The following is a 24,776-nucleotide window of genomic DNA, read 5'->3' on the forward strand; positions in this document are numbered from 1 at the left end:
GGGGCACCGGCCCTGGGAGATCCAATCTCCCAAGGGGGCGGCGGCCAAGGGGGTGGAGTACCCCCCAAGGCAAGTGGGGCGCCCCCCCCACCCTAGGGTTTCAACCCTAGGCGCAGGGGGTGGGCCAAGGGGGGCGCACCATCCCACTATGGGCTGGTTCCCCTCCCCACTTTGGCCCTTGGGGCCCTCCGGGATGGGTGGCCCCACCCGGTGGACCCCCGGGACCCTTCCGGTGGTCCCGGTACAATACCGGGTGACCCCGAAACTTTCCCGATGGCCGAAATACCACTTCCTATATAGTTTTCTTTACCTCCGGACCATTCCGGAACTCCTCATGACGTCCGGGATCTCATCCGGGACTCCGAACAACATTCGGTATGCTGCATACTCATATTCATACAACCCTAGCGTCACCAAACCTTAAGTGTGTAGACCCTACGGGTTCGGGAGACACGTAGACATGACCGAGATGGCTCTCGGGCAATAACCAACAGCGGGATCTGGATACCCATGTTGGTTCCCACATGCTCCTCAATGATATCATCGGATGAACCACGATGTCGAGGATTCGAACAACCCCGTATACAATTCCCTTTGTCAATCGGTACGTTACATGCCCGAGACTCGATCGTCGGTATCCCAATACCTCGTTCAGTCTCGTTACCGGCAAGTCACTTTACTCGTACCGTAATGCATGATCCCGTGACCAAACACTTGGTCACTTTGAGCTCATTATGATGATGCATTACCGAGTGGGCCCAGAGATACCTCTCCGTCATACGGAGTGACAAATCCCAGTCTCGATCCGTGTCAACCCAACAGACACTTTTGGAGATACCTGTAGTGCACCTTTATAGTCACCCAGTTACGTTGTGACGTTTGGTACACCCAAAGCACTCTTACGGTATCTGGGAGTTACACGATCTCATGGTCTAAGGAAGAGATACTTGACAGTGAAAAAGCTCTAGCAAAACGAACTACACGATCTTGTGCTATGCTTAGGATTGGGTCTTGTCCATCACATCATTCTCCTAATGATGTGATCCCGTTGTCAATGACATCTAATGTCCATAGTCAGGAAACCATGACTATCTGTTGAACAACGAGCTAGTCAACTAGAGGCTCACTAGGGACATGTTATGGTCTATGTATTCACACGTGTAGTACGATTTCCAGAGAATACAGTTATAGCATGAATAGAAGACAATTATCATGAATAAGGAAATATAATAATAACCCTTTTATTATTGCCTCTAGGGCATATTTCCAACACAAATCATGTTCTTGGGTCAATAGTTGGGTTTGCCCGGCTCCCATGTTTTGGTACCTTACGTTCCGTTTTATCGACTAAGGTAGCACTGGGAGAACCACTACGATTGTGCCCCAGTTGAGCTGGGTTAACGCCTCAGTGGAGAAAGCTAAAACTGGCCGTCATGATGAGGCGAGAGCTGGTCGCTGTTCGAGAGGTTCTTTGCGAGTCCCTAAAGACTTATGCCGCTTCGAGCGAGGAGCCGGATTCTGTCCGGCCAAGGCATGGATAGCGCCCCAAATTCGGCCTTCTGAAAACTAGGGGCTTCGCCGAAATTTAAAATTATAGAATTCTATGGCTAAGTGAGAGTGTTCAAGCATTATAAGTTCGGTTGCCTTGTTCGTTGTGTTGAGCGCCTCCCTCGATGGACCCAAATATGAAGAGTGCCCAAATTTATCCCGAACACCCCAGCACTCGTGGCATGGGGGCTGAAGCCGATGACTTGCCATCTCTCAGATTTGATAAACAGCCGCACAGAAGGTAATATTTTAAATTAACAAGTGTTTCTTCACGCATATGAACTTAGTTTTCAGCGCACAGGATAACAAAACGCGAGTCTACTCAAAAAATTCTTCTTTGGAGCACTCACCCGCAATAATGCGGGCGCCCTTCAGCACACTCCTATAATACATCTCGGGCGTGCGATGCTCCTTGCCCTCTGGTGGGGGGTCCATCACAAGCTTCTGGGCATCCATCTTGCCCCAGTGCACCTTTGCGCGGGCAAGGGCCCGACGCGCACCCTCGATACAGGCGGAGTGCTTGATAACTTCAACCCACGGGCACGCATCCACCAGCCGCCGCACCAGGCTGAAGTAGCTCCCAGGCATAGCCTCCTTAGGCCACAGCCGAACTATGAGGCCCTTCATGGCCTGTTCGGCCGCCTGGTGGAGCTCAACCAGCTGCTTCAGCTGGTCGCTAAGGGGCACCAGATGTCCGGCCTCAGCATACTGAGACCAGAAGACCTTCTCCGTTGAGCTCCCCTCCTCGGCCCGGTAGAATGCGGCAGCATTGGACACGCCGCGGGGAAGATCTGCGAACGCTCCTGGTGAGCTCCGAATTCGGGTAAGCGACAGGTAACTAACACTCACATGCTTACTTTGCATGAAAAATGCCTTACCCGCTGCTATTTTCTTCACTGCCTCTATCTCCTGGAGGGCCTTGTAGGCTTCGGCCTTAGCGGCTTTGGCACTCTCAAGAGCCGTTGCAAGCTCAGACTCTCGAGTCTTCGAGTCACGCTCCAGGCTCTCGTGTTTCTTCACGAGATCCTGGAGCTCTTGCTGTACCTCTGCCACCCGCGCCTCCTGTTTCTCTCGCTCGGTGCGCTCCGCAGCCGCATTGCGTTCGGCCGCGGCCACCGCCTCCTTCAGGGTCGCCACCTCGTTAGTGGCCCCTGCAATACCCCAGTTATCCTTGTCATTTTTCTTGCAACCAAATCCTTTTCTGTAAGGTACAATTTTCATAAGGTATTACTCACCTTCTTTTTCCTTGAGCTGCTTCTTGGCATGGCCGAGCTCGTTCTCGGACCGCTCGAGGTTTTCCTTCAAAGTATTGACCTCTGCAGTCAGTGCGGCAGAGGTCAGCAGCACAGCCTGCAATCCCATATTGACATATTTTCATGACTCCTGTGTTTATCTTTCTAAAGATCCTCAGTCCGGCTTTTCTTTCCGAACACCGAACCGAGCATCAGGGGCTACTGTCTATGCGGTACCATTTTACATATATTGAAATTCTTACCTCAAAGCCTGTTAGAAGGCTGCTGCAGGCTTCGGTCAGCCTGCTCTTGGCGAGCTGAACCTTCTGAATCACCGCACTCATAACAGTGCAGTGTTCCTCTTCGATGGAGGCGCCGTTGAGCGCCTCCAGCAAATTATCCGGCACCTCTGGTTGGACGGAGGCAGCCGGCGTCGCGGTCTTGCCCTTCTTACGAAGGGGTCGCCCGCCGGACTCCGGAGCCACTATGGGTTCTGGGGCTGAGTCCGGTGCAAAGTCCGGGAGGTTGTCCTGCGACACCTCCGGGGCCCTCTCCTCCTGGTGGGTCCCTTCCTGGGATCCCACCTCGGCATCATCCGCATCACGGGGGGTGGAGGCAGTCGGAAGAGAATCCATATACGACGCCCTAAGGACCTGCTCGACGAAGCAGGGAGATCATCCTTAGGCGGACTGCAGGGTTGTATGCGGCATTAGAAAGACATAATGTGGCGGAAAACGAAAACCTTGAAGTTATTCGGGAGTCCGGATACTTACGATCTCGCCAGAGGCTTGGCCCTTGGAGGCCAGTCCTCGTCGTCGTCACTGGCGTTGGCGGAACAGCCCGGGGGAAGAGTTTTTCCCCTCTTGGACCCTTCGGCCTCCCTTTGTTGGGGAGGCCTTCCTTTTCTTCCCTCCCCCCGCTGGGGGAGAGGCTTTCTTCTTCTCCTCCTCGCCTTGGTGGGAGGAGTCGGCCTCGGATTCATCATCTGATAGCACCTGAAAACGGGAACTCTTCCGAGTCCCCGTGGCCTTCTTCTTGGCCTTCTTCTCCGGCACCACGTGGGGTGCCGGAGCCAGCAGCCCCGTTAGGCGGGTGTCAGCTGGGTCCTCTGGCAATGGGGCCGGACAGATAGCCTGTGCAGCCTTCTTCAGCCAGTCCTGTCAAAGGAAAGGGAGTTTAGATCCCGCATAGAGTCAAACTATGAATAACAAGCGTCCCGTAAAGGACAATATCACTTACCTCGTCAGCTGGACGCTGCGAGCTGAATCCGCGATCTTCGGTAGCGGATGCGGGAGCCTCGGCACCCTTGAACAGCACCTTCCAGACCTCTTCGTACGTAGTGTCAAAGAGCCCATTCAAAGTCTGGTGCTGCGCTGGATCGAACTCCCACATATTGAAGCCCCGTCGTTGGCACGGGAGAATCTGGCGGATGAGCATGACCTGGACTACGTTGACAAGCTTGAGCTTCTTGTCCACCAGCTTTTGGACGCAGGCTTGGAGTCTGGTCAGCTCCTCCGAATCGCCCCAAATCCGGCCGCTCTCTTTCCAGGAGGTGAGCCGTGTGGGGATGCCGGATCTGAATTCAGGGGCCACTGCCCATTCGGGATCATGCGGCTCGGTGATGTAGAACCACCCTGATTGCCACCCCTTGATGGTTTCCACAAAGGTGCCCTCCAGCCACGTAACGTGGGACATCCTGCCCACCATGGCGCCTCCGCACTCCGCTTGGCTGCCCTTCACAACCTTCGGCTTGACACTGAAGGTCTTGAGCCACAAGCCGAAGTGGGGCTGGATGCAGAGGAAGGCCTCGCACACGACGATAAACGCCGAGATGTTGAGAATGAAATTCGGGGCCAGATCATGGAAATCTAGGCCGTAGTAGAACATGAGCCCCCGTACAAAGGGATGAAGTGGGAAGCCCAGTCCGCGGAGGAAATGGGGAAGGAATACTACCCTCTCATGGAGCCTGGGGGTGGGGATGAGCTCTCCCTCGTCGGGGAGCCGATGCGCGATGTCGCTGGACAAGTATCCGGCGCTGCGCAGCTTCTAGATATGCCCCTCCATGACGGAGGAGGCCATCCACTTGCCTCCCGCTCCGGACATATTTGGAGAAGGTTGAGGTGAGATGTGCGGGCTTGGGCGCTAGAGCTCGAGTTCGCAGAGATGGATAAGCCAAGGAGGAAGAAGGCGCGGGTAAAAGGTTGGATCTTTATCCCCTTATATGGGCGGACGGAAACATGCGTACCCACCGGCCTGATAAAACTCGCTTATCTCCCAAGCGCCGCAATCAATGGCGCGGTTGGGTTACCCACGTCCGTATTGATGGGAATCCCGGGATAAGGGGAACACGATCTTTGCTTCCACAAGACGTGCCAAGGAAACCGCTTCGCTAAACGCGCTGAGGTGGAACAATAAAAACAATTTGAGTAAAGGCTTGGAAGTGGTGTGACGTCACGCCACAGAATACGTCAGCAGATTGATCTTGTGTAATATTATTCTCTCTACGGTGGTACGTGGAATTTATTTTTGCAGAGCCGGACACTATCCTAGTGTTCACAATCTTCTATAAATTATTCAGAGGAGGAACCCGCCTCGCAATGCCGAAGACAACATGCGCACCGGACTCGTCGTCATTGAAGCCTGGTTTAGGGGCTACTGAGGGAGTTCCAGACTAGGGGGTGTCCGGATAGCCGAACTATCATCATCGGCCGGACTCCAAGACTATGAAGATACAAGATTGAAGACTTCGTCCCGTGTCCGGATGGGACTTTCCTTGGCGTGGAAGGCAAGCTTGGCGATACAGATATGTAGATCTCTTACCTTTGTAACCGACTCTGCATAACCCTAGCCCTCTCTGGTGTCTATATAAACCGGATGGCTTTAGTCCATAGGACGAACAACAATCATACCATAGGCTAGCTTCTAGGGTTTAGCCTCCTTGATCTCATGGTAGATCTACTCTTTTAACCCACATCATCAATATTAATCAAGCAGGACGTAGGGTTTTACCTCCATCAAGAGGGCCCGAACCTGGGTAAAAACATCGTGTCCCTCGTCTCCTGTTACCATCCGCCTAGACGCACAGTTCGGGACCCCCTACCCGAGATCCGCCGGTTTTGACACCGACAGGCGTACCCCAGATTTAGTGCACTCCTTGCAGTCCAGGTTCTTGAAAGGGCGCTCCATTGTAGAAAATTTCGCCTTGGCCGCTGAAATGATACAAACAACACATAAGAGGAGGCTGCCGGTCATTGCTTTAAAGCTGGACTTTCGCAAAGCTTTTGATTCTATCAGTTGGGCTTGCCTTACTCAGGTTTTGGGAGCCAGGGGTTTTCCTTCACGATGGATACAGTGGATTCATACACTTCTCTCCATAGGACGCTCAAGGGTGTTGATCAATGGGGAGCTGGGCCACCACATCATGGCTAAGAGAGGTTTTCGGTAGGGGGATTCTTTGTCGCCATACCTCTTCATCCTCGTTGCATATGTGCTCCAAAGCTTATATATGCTGCATGCATTTCCATAATGGCACCCTGTTACATCCTCTCGGGTCCAATGACTTCTTCCTGGTCCTGCAATACGCGGACGTCACTCTAATCATCTTCCGGGGCGAGGTACAACAGGTCAACGTGATCAAGAACATCCTGACTGCCTTCTCGGAGTTCTCAGGGATGACCATTAATTTTCACAAAAGCACTTTGGTGCCTGCATGTGTGGATGCAGAGGTGGCAACAACGATTGCCCACACACTTGGCCGCTCTGTCTCCTCCTTCCCGTGCACGTACCTGGGGATGCCACTATCCTTGCATAAGATCAAACATGACATGTTGCTCCCGGTCATCCACAAGGTTGATCGCCGTCTCTTTGGTTGGCTGGCCACTTTTGTGACGCCTGGATAATTAAGCTACAGTAATCTCCTGCTAATGATGCCAGGTCATCATTCTTACTATTGCTAATCCTCATTTGATCCGAAGCATAATTCAAATTCAATTCAAATTAAAGTCCAAAATTCAAGTTTGTCAAACATGCAAAATAAAATGTTCAAAGTGTGGCAAATAATCCCTTGATATTTGTCATGTTGGAACCAACCTCTTTTGAATTCTCAAAATGCCCCTGAGAATTAATTTTTGGTCCAGCAGTAAATTAAATGGCCTTTGCAAAATAAATAAATATTTATTTAACTCCAATTGCCTCCAAACTTTATGTGCCACTCCAAAATATTGCGTTGGAATATCGTGCCAAATTTCAAGCTCAACTAGATTCATTTGCTTTGGCAACTAAATAGGAATCAATATCTAAAATTTGGAAAATAGTTTTAAAAATGTAATAAAAGAGAAAGCCCCCCGACTCCCCCGGGCCTCGGCCACCTGGCCGGCCCAGCCCACCAACCCCAGGGTCGTCCCTTCCCACTGTTCCCCCGACCGGGGTCGGAACAGGGCGTAGCCCCGCCAAACCCACTCGGCGGCACCGGCAAGGGGATAAGGATCCCTCGCCTCCTCGGTCCTTCCCCCTCCCCACTCTCTCCAAAAATATCTCCACCCACTCCCCACTTGCCCCTCTTCTCCCCTTCTCCACCTCTCCCTTTCCATCGATCTAGAGAGGAGGCCGCCGCGGTCGCCGTCGCGCCCGCTTCGATCCCGCGCCCAGCAGCCACCCCGCGCCTCTCCACCATGCCCACCGGCTTCGTCCTGCTCCCCTATGTAGCCTGCACCATCGGGCTCGAGCCGGGCGCCTCTCCTTCGAGCGGGGCGAGGTCGTCTTCAACCTCGAGTCGCCGCAGCTTCCATCGTTGTTCCGGCCACCTCGAGCCTCCCCCGAGCCCGCTTTAGCACATCTGTAGGAGCCCGGTGAGCACCACGTCCGGTCCCTCTCTTGCTGCCCTCCTCGTAAGCCGTAGCTCGCGCCCGAAGCCCGTCGCCGTGCTCCTGGAACGCCAGGGAGGCGCGTGCCCCCCCTAGTTCAACTCTGATGAGCCCCTGGGCTCGATCCCGGGGCCTCCATGCTCCTGTCGCTAGCATCGCACCTCGCAGCTCCGCAGCATCGATGCTCGCCGGTCGTCCCCTTTGCCCCACTACTGCTAGTGCCTGCAGCTCATTCCACCTGCGTGACCCCGCGTTTCCCTCCCTGCAGCCACGACCTGCCCCGTGCATCACCGCTGCGGCGTCGCTCGCCCCCGCTCCCCGTCGCGCTCTCGCCGAACGGCCTCACGCCCACGCCCGTAGACCCGAGCTCCTTCGCCGTCGGCTGCAGCCCGCTGCTCGCCTTGGGCCATTTTGCTCGACGCCGGCGCCTCAACAGATTGCCTCCGCCCCCCATCCGATGCGCCACTTTGCGGGCTCTCCAACGCGCTCGCCGGCGCCCCCAATGACCGTCGGAGTTGGCCGGCCGGCGCCCTCCGCCGGCGCCCTCTGTTGCCCCTCGAGTGCGGGCGCCAGCAACTGCCCGCCCAATAGCCTAGTGCCTGCTATGGCCTATGGGCCTTTGACAGATGGGGCCCACGCCCCAGTAGTAAAAAAAAGAGAGAAGAGAAAATAAAATTAAAATTAGTTAAAAACAATTAATTAATGAATTAATGAGTTAATTAACTTAATTAATCCAGACAGTTAACCTGCTAATTGCATGTTAGTTAAACTGTGGCAATGACGAACGGGATCCATGCGTCAGTTTGACTAGTCAACGGTCAACTTTGACCGCTGATGTCATGCTGCCATCATGATGTCACAGTAATTCTTTTTCGATTTAGCTAAATAATAATAATCCCAGAAAATGTTTAATTCTTTGTAAAATCATATAAAATAATCCGTAACTCGGATGAAAATACTTTGTACATGAAAGTTACTCAGAATTTTGAGACGAATCTGGATACGCCCTCCGTTCATCTATCACACGTCCCTAGCATAGCAAACGTTGAACTTTTCCCTCCGGTTCATCTGTCTGACAGATGACCGGAACCGGGAAAACTTTCCCGGATGTCTCACCCTTTGCCAGTATCGCCTAGCGCTCCGTTAGAACACCTCTAGCTTCGCTTTTTGTCATGTTATGCATATGTTTGCGTGTATTTACTGTTTCTTCCCCCTCTTCTCTCCGGTAGACCCTGAGACCGCTGTTGATGCCACTGTGATCGACTACGTCGACGACCACCCTCCTTCTTGTTTGAGCAACCAGGCAAGCCCCCCCTTTGATCATCCTGATATCGCCCATTCTATACTCTCATGCTTGCATTAGATTTTGCTACTGTTATTGTTTGCTCCTATTCTGATGCATAGCCTGCTTTTGTACCTACTTATTGTTACCTACCTGCTTAAACTAAACTACTTAGTATAGGTTGGTTAGTGATCCATCAGTGACCCCACCTTGTCCTTGTTGCCCCTGCTTCATCATCGACGCCTCGATCGACGTGATCAACGACCAGAGCCCGACACCTCACATCACATCACGCCCCCTTTAGTTGCTCGACTCTGTAGAGCTACTATCGAGTGCCGACGGTGATCCCTCATAATGCACTCCTGATGATAATTGTGTAGTGTAGCTATTCGGTCGTGGTTATCGAGGGTGATTTCCTCTTTTACCATTCCCGATACGGCTCTGTCGTTCAACACCTCAAGTGTGAACCTCGAGGGTGATCCCTCTTACATTCACCTTGATGATTACATTGAGTGGAATCCACCGGGGGTGATTCCTCGGGTTTTCCCCTTGATGTTTGGACACAAGGTTACCTTGACTTTACTTGAGACCTTAGTGAAAGTCGGGCGGGCCCGGAGAGCACCCGCAAGATAATGACGTGGCACGACCGGGCATTCTAGCCCTTGTCGTAAGTCCACGAGACGGGGCGACGGGGTCACTTTTGATCATGAGTCTCTACTTGTCTCCGCAAGCTAATAATACACTATGGTTTGGGTATTTATTCTGAGTTGGCCTCTGGCCTTTACGCACTAACCACCACGCGAGAATAGATATGGACCTCGACGCCGTGGTACCAGCCGAAGCTTTGTCAGACGTCCAGTTCAGCAGTGCGGCATGGCTGGGCCGTCACCATCCATGTAGAGGTGGAGCCTGGACCCTCCCTGCACGCAACGACTCGGAGTGCAACGGGCGATGGGCCCAGACCCCGGAGTGCTTAGGAGGTAGACCGGCGGGGACCTCTCTGCTGAGCCTAGGTCGGGCTGCGACGTGTTGATCTTCCGAGGGCGGGCATTGACCCCAGAAAGGTGTGTCTGACTAGAGTGATCGAGCGTGTTGGGTAATGTGGTGCACCCCTGAAGGGAAGATTATCTATTAATAGTCGTGTCCACGGTAACAGACGTTCAGACTTCTATCCTGATCTTATACAACTACAAATGGATACTTGAGATATGTGGCTCTGGGATTGCTTTCTCGCAGGGAGTCGAGGAAGGATCTCTGGGCATTAATGTTACAACATGCTTGTTAAATATAAACTGATATCCTTTACTCTTCTACATGCTGCAAGATGCTCAGAGCTGCGTGAAGATGCTAGTCTTTGATAGGCTAGGCTTTCCCCCTCTATTCTGGCATTCTGCAGTTCAGTCCACAGATACAACCCTTCCATTTGATACAAATGCATACTTAGTATAGATCTGATGCTTGCGAGTACTTTGGATGAGTACTCATGGTTGCTTTGCTACCCCCTTTCCCCCCTTCTTTCTTCTTTCCGGTTGATGCAACCAGATGGTAGATCCTTGGAGCCAGATGCCACCGCCGATGGATGCTACTACATGAAGATCGCCGATGACCAGTAGTAGTTAGGAGGTCCTAGGCAAGAGGCCTTGCCTATTCGATCGTGTTGCTTTTGTGCTAGCCTTCTTAAGGCAGTCTTGTTTAACTTATGTTAGTACTCAGATATTGTTGCTTCCGCTGACTCTTGTGTATCGAGCTTGTATTCGAGCCCTCGAGGCCCCTGGCTTGTAATATGAAGCTTGCATTATTTTATTTTGTGTCTAGAGTTGTGTTGTGATATCTTCCCGTGAGTCCCTGATCTTGATCGTACACATTTGCGTGTATGATTAGTGTACGGTCGAAATGGGGGCGTCACAACTTTTATCTTCTGGGGACGGAGATTGACACTTATCAACTCAGTACTAGCAGGCGTATGCTATTTTATGTCTTGCTTCCCATGGCCCAAGGAATCCCTTAGCAAGCTGGATGGTCTCTATTGTTGGGGAACGTAGTAATTTCAAAAAATTTCCTACGCATACGCAAGATCATGGTGATGCATAGCAACGAGAGGGGAGAGTATTGTCCATGTACCCTCGTAGACCGAAAGCGGAAGCATTATGAGTACGCCAAGGAGGGGGGAGTCCTCCTCCTAGTAGGAGTAGGACTCCCCTTTCCTAGTCCAACTAGGAAGGGGGAAGGGGGAAGGAAAGAGGGGGAGAGGGAGAGGGAAAGAGGGGCCGCGCCCCCCTTCCCTAGTCCAATTCGGACTCCCCATTGGAAGGGGCGCGCCACCTCCTAGGCTGCTGTCCTCTCTCTCTCCCCTCAGGCCCACTAAGGCCCAATACTTCCCCCGGGGGTTCCGGTAACCCCTCCGGCACTCCGGTTTTCTCCGAAATCACCCGGAACACTTCCGGTGTTCGAATATAGTCATGCAATATATCAATCTTTATGTCTCGACCATTTCGAGACTCCTCGTCATGTCCGTGATCACATCCGGGACTCCGAACAACTTTCGGTACATCAAAACATATAAACTCATAATGAAACTCTCATCATAACTTTAAGCGTGCGGACCCTACGGGTTCGAGAACTATGTAGACATGACCTAGAACTGTTTCCGGTCAATAACCAATAGCGGAACCTGGATGTTCATGTTGGCTCCTACATATTCTACGAAGATCTTTATCGGTCAAACCGCATAACAACATACGTTGTTCCCTTTGTCATCGGTATGTTACTTGCCCGAGATTCGATCGTCGGTATCTCAATACCTAGTTCAATATCGTTACCGGCAACTCTCTTTACTCGTTCCGTAATACATCATCTCACAACTAACTCATTAGTTGCAATGCTTGCAAGGCTTAAGTGATGTGCATTACCGAGAGGGCCCAGAGATACCTCTCCGACAATCGGAGTGACAAATCCTAATCTCGAAATACGCCATCCCAACAAGTACCTTTGGAGACACCTGTAGAGCACCTTTATAATCACCCAATTACGTTGTGACGTTTGGTAGCACACAAAGTGTTCCTCCAGTAAACAGGAGTTGCATAATCTCATAGTCATAGGAACATGTATAAGTCATGAAGAAAGCAATAGCAGAATACTAAACGATCAAGTGCTAAGCTAACGGAATGGGTCAAGTCAATCACATCATTCTCCTAATGATGTGATCCCGTTAATCAAATGTCAACACATGTCTATGGTCAGGAAACTTAACCATCTTTGATCAACGAGCTAGTCAAGTAGAGGCATACCAGTGACACTCTATTTGTCTATGTATTCACACAAGATTATGTTTCCGGTTAATACAATTCTAGCATGAATAATAAACATTTATCATGATATAAGGAAATAAATAATAACTTTATTATTACCTCTAGGGCATATTTCCTTCAGCCTCCCACTTGCACTAGAGTCAATAATCTAGATTACACAATAATGATTCTAACACCCATGGAGTCTTGGTGTTGATCATGTTTTGCTCGTGGAAGAGGCTTAGTCAACGGGTCTGCAACATTCAGATCCGTATGTATCTTGCAAATTTCTATGTCTCCCACCTGGACTAGATCCCGGATGGAATTGAAGCGTCTCTTGATGTGCTTGGTTCTCTTGTGAAATCTGGATTCCTTCGCTAAGGCAATTGCTCCAGTATTGTCACAAAAGATTTTCATTGGACCCGATGCACTAGGTATGACACCTAGATCGGATATGAACTCCTTCATCCAGACTCCTTCATTTGCTGCTTCCGAAGCAGCTATGTACTCCGCTTCACACGTAGATCCCGCCACGACGCTTTGTTTAGAACTGCACCAACTGACAGCTCCACCGTTCAATGTAAACACGTATCCGGTTTGCAATTTAGAATCGTCCGGATTAGTGTCAAAGCTTGCATCAACGTAACCATTTACGATGAGCTCTTTGTCACCTCCATATACGAGAAACATATCCTTAGTCCTTTTCAGGTATTTCAGGATGTTCTTGACCGGTGTCCAGTGATCCACTCCTGGATTACTTTGGTACCTCCCTGCTAGACTTATAGCAAGGCACACATCAGGTCTGGTACACAACATTGCATACATGATAGAGCCTATGGCTGAAGCACAGGGAACATCTTTCATCTTCTCTCTATCTTCTGCAGTGGTCGGGCTTTGAGTCTTACTCAACTTCACACCTTGTAACATAGGCAAGAACCCTTTCTTTGCTTGATCCATTTTGAACTTCTTCAAAACTTTGTCAAGGTATGTGCTTTGTGAAAGTCCAATTAAGCGTCTTGATCTATCTCTATAGATCTTAATGCCCAATATGTAAGCAGCTTCACCGAGGTCTTTCATTTAGAAACTCTTATTCAAGTATCCCTTTATGCTATCCAGAAATTCTATATCATTTCCAATCAGTAATATGTCATCCACATATAATATCAGAAATGCTACAGAGCTCCCACTCACTTTCTTGTAAATACAAGCTTCTCCAAAAGTCTGTACAAAACCAAATGCTTTGATCACACTATCAAAGCGTTTATTCCAACTCCGAGAGGCTTGCACCAGTCCATAAATGGATCACTGGAGCTTGCACACTTTGTTAGCTCCCTTTGGATCGACAAAACCTTCTGGTTGCATCATATACAACTCTTCTTCCAGAAACCCATTCAGGAATGCAGTTTTGACATCCATCTGCCATATTTCATAATCATAAAATGCGGCAATCGCTAACATGATTCGGACAGACTTAAGCATCGCTACGGGTGAGAAAGTCTCATCGTAGTCAATCCCTTGAACTTGTTGAAAACCTTTTGCGACAAGTCGAGCTTTGTAGACAGTAACATTACCGTCAGCGTCAGTCTTCTTCTTGAAGATCCATTTATTTTCAATTGCTTGCCGATCATTGGGCAAGTCAACCAAAGTCCACACTTTGTTCTCATAAATGGATCCCATCTCAGATTTCATGGCCTCAAGCCATTTTTCGGAATCTGGGCTCACCATCGCTTCTTCATAGTTCGTAGGTTCATCATGGTCTAGTAACATGACTTCCAGAACAGGATTACCGTACCACTCTGGTGCAGATTTTATTTTGGTTGATCTACGAGGTTCAGTAACAACTTGATCTGAAGTTCCATGATCATCATCATTAACTTCCTCACTAATTGGTGTAGGTGTCACAGGAATAGATTTCTGTGATGAGCTACTTTCCAATAAGGGAGCAGGTACAATTACCTCATCAAGTTCTACTTTCCTCCCACTCACCTCTTTCGAGAGAAACTCCTTCTGCAGAAAGTTTCCGAATTTAGCGACAAACGTTTTGCCTTCGGATCTGTGATAGAAGGTGTACCCAACAGTCTCCTTTGGGTATCCTATGAAGACACATTTCTCCGATTTGGGTTCGAGCTTATCAGGTCGAAGCTTTTTCACATAAGCATCGCAGCCCCAAACTTTCAGAAACGACAACTTTGGTTTCTTGCTAAACCACAATTCATAAGGCGTCGTCTCAACGGATTTTGATGGTGCCCTATTTAACGTGAATGCGGCCGTCTCTAAAGCATAACCCCAAAACGATAGCGGTAAATCTGTAAGAGACATCATAGATCGTACCATATCTAGTAAAGTATGATTACGACGTTCGGACACACCATTACGATGTGGTGTTCCGGGTGGCGTTAGTTGTGAAACTATTCCGCATTGTTTCAAATGTAGAACAAACTCGTAACTCAAATATTCTCCTCCACGATTAGATCGTAGAAACTTTATTTTCTTGTTACGATGATTTTCAACTTCACTCTGAAATTCCTTGAAGTTTTCAAATGTTTCAGATTTATGCTTCATTAAGTAGATATACCCATATCTGCTCAAATCATCTGTGAAGGTGAGAAAATAACGATATCCGCCATGAGCCTCAACATTCATTGGACCACATACATCTGTATGTATGATTTCCAATAAATCAGTTGCTCTCTCCATAGTACCGGAGAACGGTGTTTTAGTCATCTTGCCCATGAGGCACGATTCGCAAGTACCAAGTGATTCATAATCAAGTGGTTCCAAAAGTCCATAAGTATGGAGTTTCTTCATGCGCTTTACACCGATATGACCTAAACGGCAGTGCCACAAATAAGTTGCACTATCATTATCAACTCTGCATATTTTGGCTTCAACATTATGAATATATGTATCACTATTATCGAGATTCAATAAAAATAGACCACTCTTCAAGGGTGCATGACCATACAAGATTTTACTCATATAAATAGAACAACCATTATTCTCTGATTTAAATGAATAACCGTCTCGCATCAAAAAAGATCCAGATATAATGTTCATGCTCAACGCTAGCACCAAATAACAATTATTCAGGTCTAAAACTAATCCCAAAGGTAGATGTAGAGGTAGCGTGCCGACCGCGATCACATCGACTTTGGAACCATTTCCCACACGGATTGTCACCTCGTCCTTAGCCAATCTTCGCTTAATCCGTAGTCCCTGTTTCGAGTTGCAAATATTAGCAACATAACCAGTATCAAATACCCAGGTGCTACTTCGAGCATTAGTAAGGTACACATCAGTAACATGTATATCACATATACCTTTGTTCACCTTGCCATCCTTCTTATCTGCCAAATACTTGGGGCAGTTCCGCTTCCAGTGACCAGTCTGCTTGCAGTAGAAGCACTCAGTTTCAGGCTTAGGTCCAGACTTGGGTTTCTTCTCCTGAGCAGCAACTTGCTTGCTGTTCTTCTTGAAGTTTCCCTTCTTCTTCCCTTTGCCTTTTTTCTTGACACTAGTGGTCTTGTTAACCATTAACACTTGATGCTCCTTCTTGATTTCTACCTCCGCAGCTTTTAGCATTGCGAAGAGCTCAGGAATAGTCTTTTCCATCCCTTGCATATTATAGTTCATCACAAAGCTCTTGTAGCTTGGTGGCAGTGATTGGAGAATTCTGTCAATGATGCTATATTCCGGAAGATTAACTCCCAGTTGAATCAAGTGATTATTATACCCAGTCATTTTGAGTATATGCTCACTAACAGAACTGTTCTCCTCCATCTTGCAGCTGTAGAACTTATTGGAGACTTCATATCTCTCAATCCGGGCATTTGCTTGAAATATTAACTTCAACTCTTGGAACATCTCATATGCTCCATGACGTTCAAAACGTCGTTGAAGACCTGGTTCTAAGCCGTAAAGCATGGCACACTGAACTATAGAGTAGTCATCAGCTTTGCTCTGCCAAACGTTCACAACATCTAGCGTTGCTCCAGCAGCAGGCCTGGCACCCAGCGGTGCTTCCAGGACGTGATTCTTCTGTGCAGCAATGAGGATAATCCTCAAGTTACGGACCCAGTCCGTGTAATTGCTACCATCATCTTTCAACTTTGCTTTCTCAAGGAACGCATTAAAATTCAACGGAACAAAAGCACGGGCCATCTATCTACAATCACCATAGACAAGCAAGATACTATCAGGTACTAGTTTCATGATAAATTTAAGTTCAATTAATCATATTACTTAAGAACTCCCTCTTAGAAAGACATCTCTCTAAAGCTCTAAGTGATTACGTGATCCATATCAACTACACCATGTCCGATCATCACATGAGATGGAGTAGTTTCAACGGTGAACATCAATATGTTGATCATATCTACTATATGATTCACGCTCGACCTTTCGGTCTTCGTGTTCCGAGGCCATATCTATTATATGCTAGGCTCGTCAAGTTTAACCTGAGTATTCCATGTTCGCAACTGTTTTGCACCCGTTGTATTTGAACGTAGAGCCTATCACACCCGATCATCACGTGGTGTCTCAGCACGAAGAACTTTCGCAACAGTGCATACTCAGGGAGAACACTTCTTGATAATTTTAGTGAGAGATCATCTTAAAATGCTACCGTCAATCAAAGCAAGATAAGATGCATAAAGGATAAACATCACATGCAATCAATATAAGTGATATGATATGGCCATCATCATCTTGTGCTTGTGATCTCCATCTCCGAAGCACCTCCATGATCACCATCGTCACCGGCGCGAAACCTTGATCTCCATCGTAGCATCATTGTCGTTTACGCCGTCTATTGCTTCTACGACTATCGCTACCGCTTAGTGATAAAGTAAAGCAATTACAGGGCGTTTGCATTTCATACAATAAAGCCACAACCATATGGCTCCTGCCAGTTGCCGATAACTTCGATTACGAAACATGATCATCTCATACAATAAAATATAGCATCACGTCTTGACCATATCACATCACAACATGCCCTGCAAAAACAAGTTAGACGTCCTCTACTTTGTTGTTGCAAGTTTTACGTGGCTGCTATGGGCTTAGCAAGAACCGTTCTTACCTACGCATCAAAACCACAATGATAGTTTGTCAAGTTGGTGCTGTTTTAACCTTCGCAAGGACCGGGCATAGCCACACTCAGTTCAACTAAAGTGAGAGAGATAGACACCCGCCAGTCACCTTTAAGCACGAGTGCTCGTAACGGTGAAACCAGTCTCGCGTAAGCGTATGCGTAATGTCGGTCCGGTACGCTTCATCTCACAATACCGCCGAACCAAAGTATGACATGCTGGTAAGCAGTATGACTTATATCGCCCACAACTCACTTGTGTTCTACTCGTGCATATGACATCTACGCATAAAACCAGGCTCGGATGCCACTGTTGGGGAACGTAGTAATTTCAAAAAAATTCCTACGCACACACAAGATCATGGTGATGCATAGCAACGAGAGGGGACAGTATTGTCCACGTACCCTCGTAGACCGAAAGCGAAAGCATTATGACAACGTGATTGATGTAGTCATACGCCTTCATGATCCGACCGATCCAAGTACCGAACGTACGGCACCTCCCAGTTCAGCACACGTTCAGCTTGATGACGATCCCCGGACTCCGATCCAGCAGGGTGTCGGGGATGAGTTCCGTCAGCACGACGGCGTGGTGATGATGATGATGTTCTACCGACGCAGGGCTTCACCTAAGCACCACAACAAAATGACCGAGGTGGAATATGGTGGAGGGGGGCACCGCACACGGCTAAGGAACGATCAAGAAGATCAACTTGTGTGTTCTAGGGTGCCCCCCTACCCCCGTATATAAAGGAGCAAGGGGGCAGGCCGGTCGGCCCTTGGGGCGCGCCAAGGAGGGGGGAGTCCTCCTCCTAGTAGGAGTAGGACTCCCCTTTCCTAGTCCAACTAGGAAGGGGGAAGGGGGAAGGAAAGAGGGGGAGAGGGAGAGGGAAAGAGGGGCCGCGCCCCCCTCCCCTAGTCCAATTCGGACTCCCCATGGGAGGGGCATGCCACCTCCTGGGCTGCTGCCCTCTCTCTCCCCTCAGGCCCACTAAGGCCCAATACTCCCCCGGAGGGTTTCGGTAACCCCTCCGGCACTCCGGTTTTCTCCGAACTCACCCGGAACACTTCCGGTGTCCGAATATAGTCGTGCAATATATCGATCTTTATGTCTCGACCATTTAGAGACTCCTCGTCATGTCCGTGATCACATCCGGGACTCCAAACAACTTTCAGTACATCAAAACATATAAACTCATAATGAAATTGTCATCGTAGCTTTAAGCGTGCGGACCCTACGGGTTCGAGAACTATGTAGACATGACCTAGAACTGTTTCTGGTCAATAATCAATAGCGGAACCTGGATGTTCATATTGGCTCCTACATATTCTACGAAGATCTTTATCGGTCAGACCGCATAACAACATACATTGTTCCCTTTGTCATCGGTATGTTACTTGCCCGAGATTCGATCGTTGGTATCTCAATACCTAGTTCAATCTCGTTACCGGCAAGTCTCTTTACTCGTTTTGTAATACATCATCTCACAACTAACTCATTAGTTGCAATGCTTGCAAGGCTTAAGTGATGTGCATTACCGAGAGGGCCCAGAGATACCTCTCCGACAATCGGAGTGACAAATCCTAATCTCGAAATACGCCAACCCAACAAGTACCTTCGGAGACACCTGTAGGGCACCTTTACAATCACCCAATTACGTTGTGACGTTTGGTAGCACACAAAGTGTTCCTCCGGTAAACGGGAGTTGCATAATGTCATAGTCATAGGAACATGTATAAGTCATGAAGAAAGCAATAGCAGAATACTAAACGATCAAGCGCTAAGCTAACGGAATGGGTCAAGTCAATCACATCATTCTCCTAATGATGTGATCCCGTTAATCAAATGACAACACATGTCTATGGTCAGGAAACTTAACCATCTTTGATCAACGAGCTAGTCAAGTAGAGGCATACTAGTGACACTCTGTTTGTCTATGTATTCACACAAGTATTATGTTTCCGGTTAATACAATTCTAGCATGAATAATAAACATTTATCATGATATAAGGAAATAAATAATAACTTTATTATTGCCTATAGGGCATATTTCCTTCATCTGTTGGGGATATAACTATTGGGTATGACCCGCCTAGGAGGGGCCGGGTCATACCACTCGCGGTTCATAACGAGAAGGCCCAAGAAGATGTTGAAGATGGCGATTCATGAAGCAAGCTTACTGAAGGCCCAGGACCCGGAGGAGACTTGAGACCCACGGGCATAAGCTACCATATGTTTAACTTGTATGTTAAGGAAAGTTTAGTTTGTCAACGAGCCGGACACGTTGTGTATGAGCCGGTCAGGACTCTGTAAGCCGCTGGGCATCAACTTGTGTATATAAAGGGGTAACCCGGCGGAGGGTTAGGGCAAAAAACAACAAGTTGAGAACTAGGTCAAGTGTATTCGCTCCTTGGTAATCAAAACCCTAGCAATACAACCTAAAGCAGGAGTAGGCCTTTACCTCGTTGCGAGGAGCTGAACCTGGGTAAAACTCTCTGTGTCCCTTGTCCCGTTTAACCCCTTCAAGCTAACTACGTTGCGATGGCTCCACACCTAAGTCCTTATGCTAGGGTATCTGTTGTGACAACTCCACGACAGTTGGCGCCCACCGTGGGGCCAGCGCACGGTGGTTTAGAATTCTTGAAGGTCAGATTTGCAGGGCTCAAGGGATACGATGTGGGCCGGAGGACTAAGAGTCGTCGCAGCAAGCTATACATCGATGACGCAGGCTGGGCCCCCGAGGCCGGCTCAATCAAGTATGGGTACCGGGTCCCCTTCAGCGGAATTCATGTCTTCATCGACAAGATTGGTGAGTCGGAAGCTGAGCCGACCACTTGAACCGACATCGTCGAGACGGCTCAGCGTGCGCAACCTGCCAAGGTTCAAGCCGTCCTGAAGCATGTCTTTGTTGGCTTTACTCAAGGAGTAGATCTGGATCCGGTGGTGAGACGATCGTCTATTCAGGCGATGAGTCTTCAACCGGCGAGACCAATTCCATGTATCAGGTTTAGGATGGTGGGCTTGGGAGCTGTTCCAATGGTGATAGTATTCCGGACCCCTACGAGCCGCCAAACCGGGTTACAATCTTCATGGCCGGTACACAGCTAGGGCAGAATTCTTCAACTACGGTAGTAATGATCTCCGGTTCAGTGACAACAACGGCAGCTGGGGCAGGAGGCCCTATGCGCCCGCCGGCTCAAGTTCTATCTGATCTGTTGCAGGCTCTGGCAACGTTGTTGACGGCAGAGGTAACCCCGGTGAACCAAACACAACATAACACGAACATTGCAAAGTTACATGATGAGATAGCCCAAGCCAAGGAGGATCTAAACGCTGAGAACACCCGGATGGCGATGGAGCAAGCCGCCTGGGAGAGGGAGGCAGAACGGCTTCAAGCAGAGAACTTTCGCTTGAGCTTGAACCGGGACACATCAAACACTGTCTTTAACAGAAGACATGTGAGTCGTTTACCCCCAGCTTACGATGCGGGGAACCTTTTCAACATGCCTGGGGCAGGAACCAGTAACCCGCTTGGTGTGGATCGGGCCGTTGAGGCCGGCGGCTGGAGCACCGGTTCAGTCATGTGCTGCAGACCCCCCACGTTTGGACCCCTCCTCAGCATGTTCCGATGCCTCCGTGTCACTATTCTAATCCTCTGGATAACATGATAGTTGCAGCTACTCGATTGGCGGCTCTCCCGGTTCAGGATGAGTCGCCAGCTGTGATGGAAATACGGTGAGCCAAAGAACATCTTCATACGGCTGTGGCTCAACAGGCGGCTTATTCATACAGTCGTGAGCGGATTCATTCGACCCCGCGTCCAAGCCATAGTTATAGTAGACACATTGATGAACCGGCTGTGTTGAGCAGTGAGCGGCCCCGCAATCAACCTCATAGGCCTGACCTGCCGTGTGCTGGTAATGATGCTTAGGCTTTGGTGGATGAGGGAGTCTCGGATTAGGGGGTGTCCGGATAGCCTGTCACGCCCAAGATGCGACCCTATCCAAAAGGAACTCGAAGGTCCCACCAAGGATAGAAGCGCATCTTGAAGACGCTTTTGCAAGGTGGATATCATTACATCAACATTACATAATAGGTAGGGATACATACAAGAGGCATACAATGCCACATGAATACAACATCATCATACATAAGAGCACCATCCAACTACGGATGAAACACAAATAGAAACTCGAACGACATCCACCCTGCTAGCCTAGGCTGCCGACCTGGAACCTATCCCCTGATCGAAGAAGAAGCAGAAGAAGAACTCAACGCAAGCAAGCATCGCTCTCGCGTCATGATCATCGCAAAACCTGTACCTGCAACTGTTGTTGTAGTAATCTGTGAGTCACGAGGACTCAGCAATCCCATTACCATGGGTATCAAGACTAGCAAAGCTTAATGGGAAAGGAAGGGGTAAAGTGGCGAGGTTGCAACAGCGACTAAGCATGATATGGTGGCTAACATACGCAAATAAGAGCGAGAGGAGAGCAAGCGGAACGGTCGTGAAGCTAGCAATGATCAAGAGGTGATCCTGAACTCCTACTTATGTCAAACATAACCCATAAACCGTGTTCACTTCCCGGACTCCGCCTAGAAGAGACCATCACGGCTACACACGCGGTTGATGCGTTTTAATTTGGATCAGGTGTCAAGTTATCTACAACCGGACATTAACAAATTCCCATCTGCCTGCTGCAGGCACGACTTTCGAAAGTTTAAACCCTGCAGGGGTGTCCCAACTTAGCCCATGATAAGCTCTCGCGATCAACGAAGGATATTCCTTCTCCCAGGAAGACCCGATCAGACTCGGAATCCCGGTTTACAAGACATTTCAACAATGGTAAAACAAGACCAGCAAAGCCGCCCGATGCGCCGACAATCCCGATAGGAGCTGCACATATCTCGTTCTCAGGGCACATCGGATGAGCAAGACGACGGGTTGGCATAGACCCTGGTTGCCCTGGGGGCGCCGGACATCGCTCGGTTTGGACCAACACTTAGACAAGCATTGGCCCAGGGGGGGTCTATAATAAAGATGACCCTCGGGTTAATTACTCCCAAGGGAAATGTAGGTGGTGGTGAGGCAAATGGTAAAACCAATTTTGGGCCTTGCTGGAGGAGTTTTATTCAAAGCGAATTGTCAAGGGGGTCCCATAAATCACCTGACCGCGTAAGGAACACAAAATCCGGGAACATAACACCGGTATGACGGAAACTAGGGCGGCAAGAGTGGAACAAAACACCAGGCATAAGGCCGAGCCTTCCAACCTTTACCCAATATATAGATGCATTAATTAAATAAGAGATATTGTGATATCCCAACATAAACCTATCCACCAAGGAGCAATCTTCAAACTTCACCTGCAACTAGCAAACACTATAAGAGGGGCTGAGCAAAGCGGTAACATAGCTAAGCAACGGTTTTCTAGGAAGGGTGTCAAAGGTTAGAGGTTCATGGCAATTTGGGAGGCTTGAGGAGCAAAAGATAGGTAACGCAGCATAGCGATAGAACGAAGCAACTAGCATAGCAATGATAGTAGTGAGATCCAGGGTAGCGGTCATCTTGCCTGAAATCCCGCAAGGAAGAAGAATGAGTCCATGAAGAAGATGAAGCTAGGAAGACGAACCAAACGTAGACGAACGAATCCTCACGATCGCAACGAAACGGGAATTATCGAGAAGAAGCGCACAACATGGTAAATGCACCACTCATAGACAAGACATGATGCACAACAAGCATGATGCATGACAAAACTACATGAAGCTACTCATGGCAAGAGATGATGCAAACAAGAGCAACACATCAAGGCAAGTTTAAATGAGGCCGGGAACAACATATAACAATTCCGGTAAGTCCTCATGCATATTTAGAAATTGTTCCAGATCTGAACAAACCTTAGGTTCAAGTTGTTAAACAGCAAGTTAAGATGCACCAGATGATCTACACGAGATTCTAGTCAAGTTACATATAAAGTTCATTTAGTTTGGAGCTACGGCCTAGAAGATATGAGCAAAACAAGTTAAACATGGCATTGATGCAAAATGCATACAAACATCAAGCAAACACCTCAAAACAAGGATGCAACATGATAATATGAAACTACATACAAAACTAAGCAAGTTTCATATAGAGCACACTCAAAACGGAGCAACGGTGCAACACATACACTCTATACAAGTTATAGCAACAATCTGTCCAAAACAGCAAGTAGGCATATTACAAGCACCAAAACAACAAGCTACAGCATCTCAACGTTATAACAAAAGACATGGGCATGAAGTATAGGTAAAGCATAACAAAACATGAACACTGAGCTATCTCCAGAAATCACTAGAACATGCTCAAACACACATGGCAAGATTGCAAATAATAACAGTTTCAGGCTTTAGCAGAAATAACATCAGGTTGCAATGTTTAGAGCTATCAAACAACATGTTACAGGAACTTAACAGGGAAAACAAAGGCATGGAATGAATCTACTAATTGCATAGAACAAAAGTCCCTTACTGACCAAGAGCCAAAAAGGATCAGAAGATATGATGGCACCCATGTAAACATGGCAAGTTATATGACAGATTCAAACATGGCAGGAACAACGTTAAGTAGGCATGTTGGTGAGCTTGAACCACTCACCACAGAGCAATACATGGCATGGCAAGGCAACCAACAGTAAGAATACATGTTTGAGCAGCTAAGCATGGCAAGAACAAGTTCCTAGGGTGCATGGATCACTAGGAAATCACATGGCAAAACTTAACTTCATGTTAACAGGATGACAGCAAGAATATTTAGCAAGTTTGGAGCAAGATATGAACAATCTACAACATGCTATAAATGCAACCAGGGGCATGGATGGATATCTCATAACCATATGTTCAAAACATCCTTACTGAAATATCTCAAAATAAGCATGGATCTCTCTGTAGCATCAAGTTTACATGGCATAAAAATAACAGCAGAACAGGGACTGAAATCAGCAACATCACGAGGCCTAGTTTACATGCTTGTGCTAGTCACCACATTGATCACAAAAATACATGGTAAGCACCTCTGTAAAGAAAACATGGCATAGTTCAAAACACATGTAGACATCAACCTCATAGGATGCACACATCAAACATGGCAAAAATGAGAAATGAGCATGTTATAACAGTTTCAGCAGATTAACAGCAACATGCACTCTTGCAACCATGATTCAGGCGTCAAGATGGTCTCAAATGAACATGATTCAATGGAATGAAATGAAGTACTCGTTGAGACGAACAATATGACATATTATACGCACGAAACAGAGCAGTATGCATAGAGTTATGATGCGTTGAACATGGCATGATAATGTCAAAATATCTCGGGACAAGGGATTTCGGGGTCAACCTAAGGATTCTAGATCCAGATCCGGGGCACGGTCTTCAAGGTTAGCCGGAGTTCTCGCCGGGGTTAAGGAGGGAGATGGGGCCGGCGAGGAAGA

Source organism: Triticum aestivum, chromosome 7B (genome assembly GCF_018294505.1).
Source record: "Triticum aestivum cultivar Chinese Spring chromosome 7B, IWGSC CS RefSeq v2.1, whole genome shotgun sequence".
In the NCBI taxonomy this organism is placed as follows: domain Eukaryota; kingdom Viridiplantae; phylum Streptophyta; class Magnoliopsida; order Poales; family Poaceae; genus Triticum; species Triticum aestivum.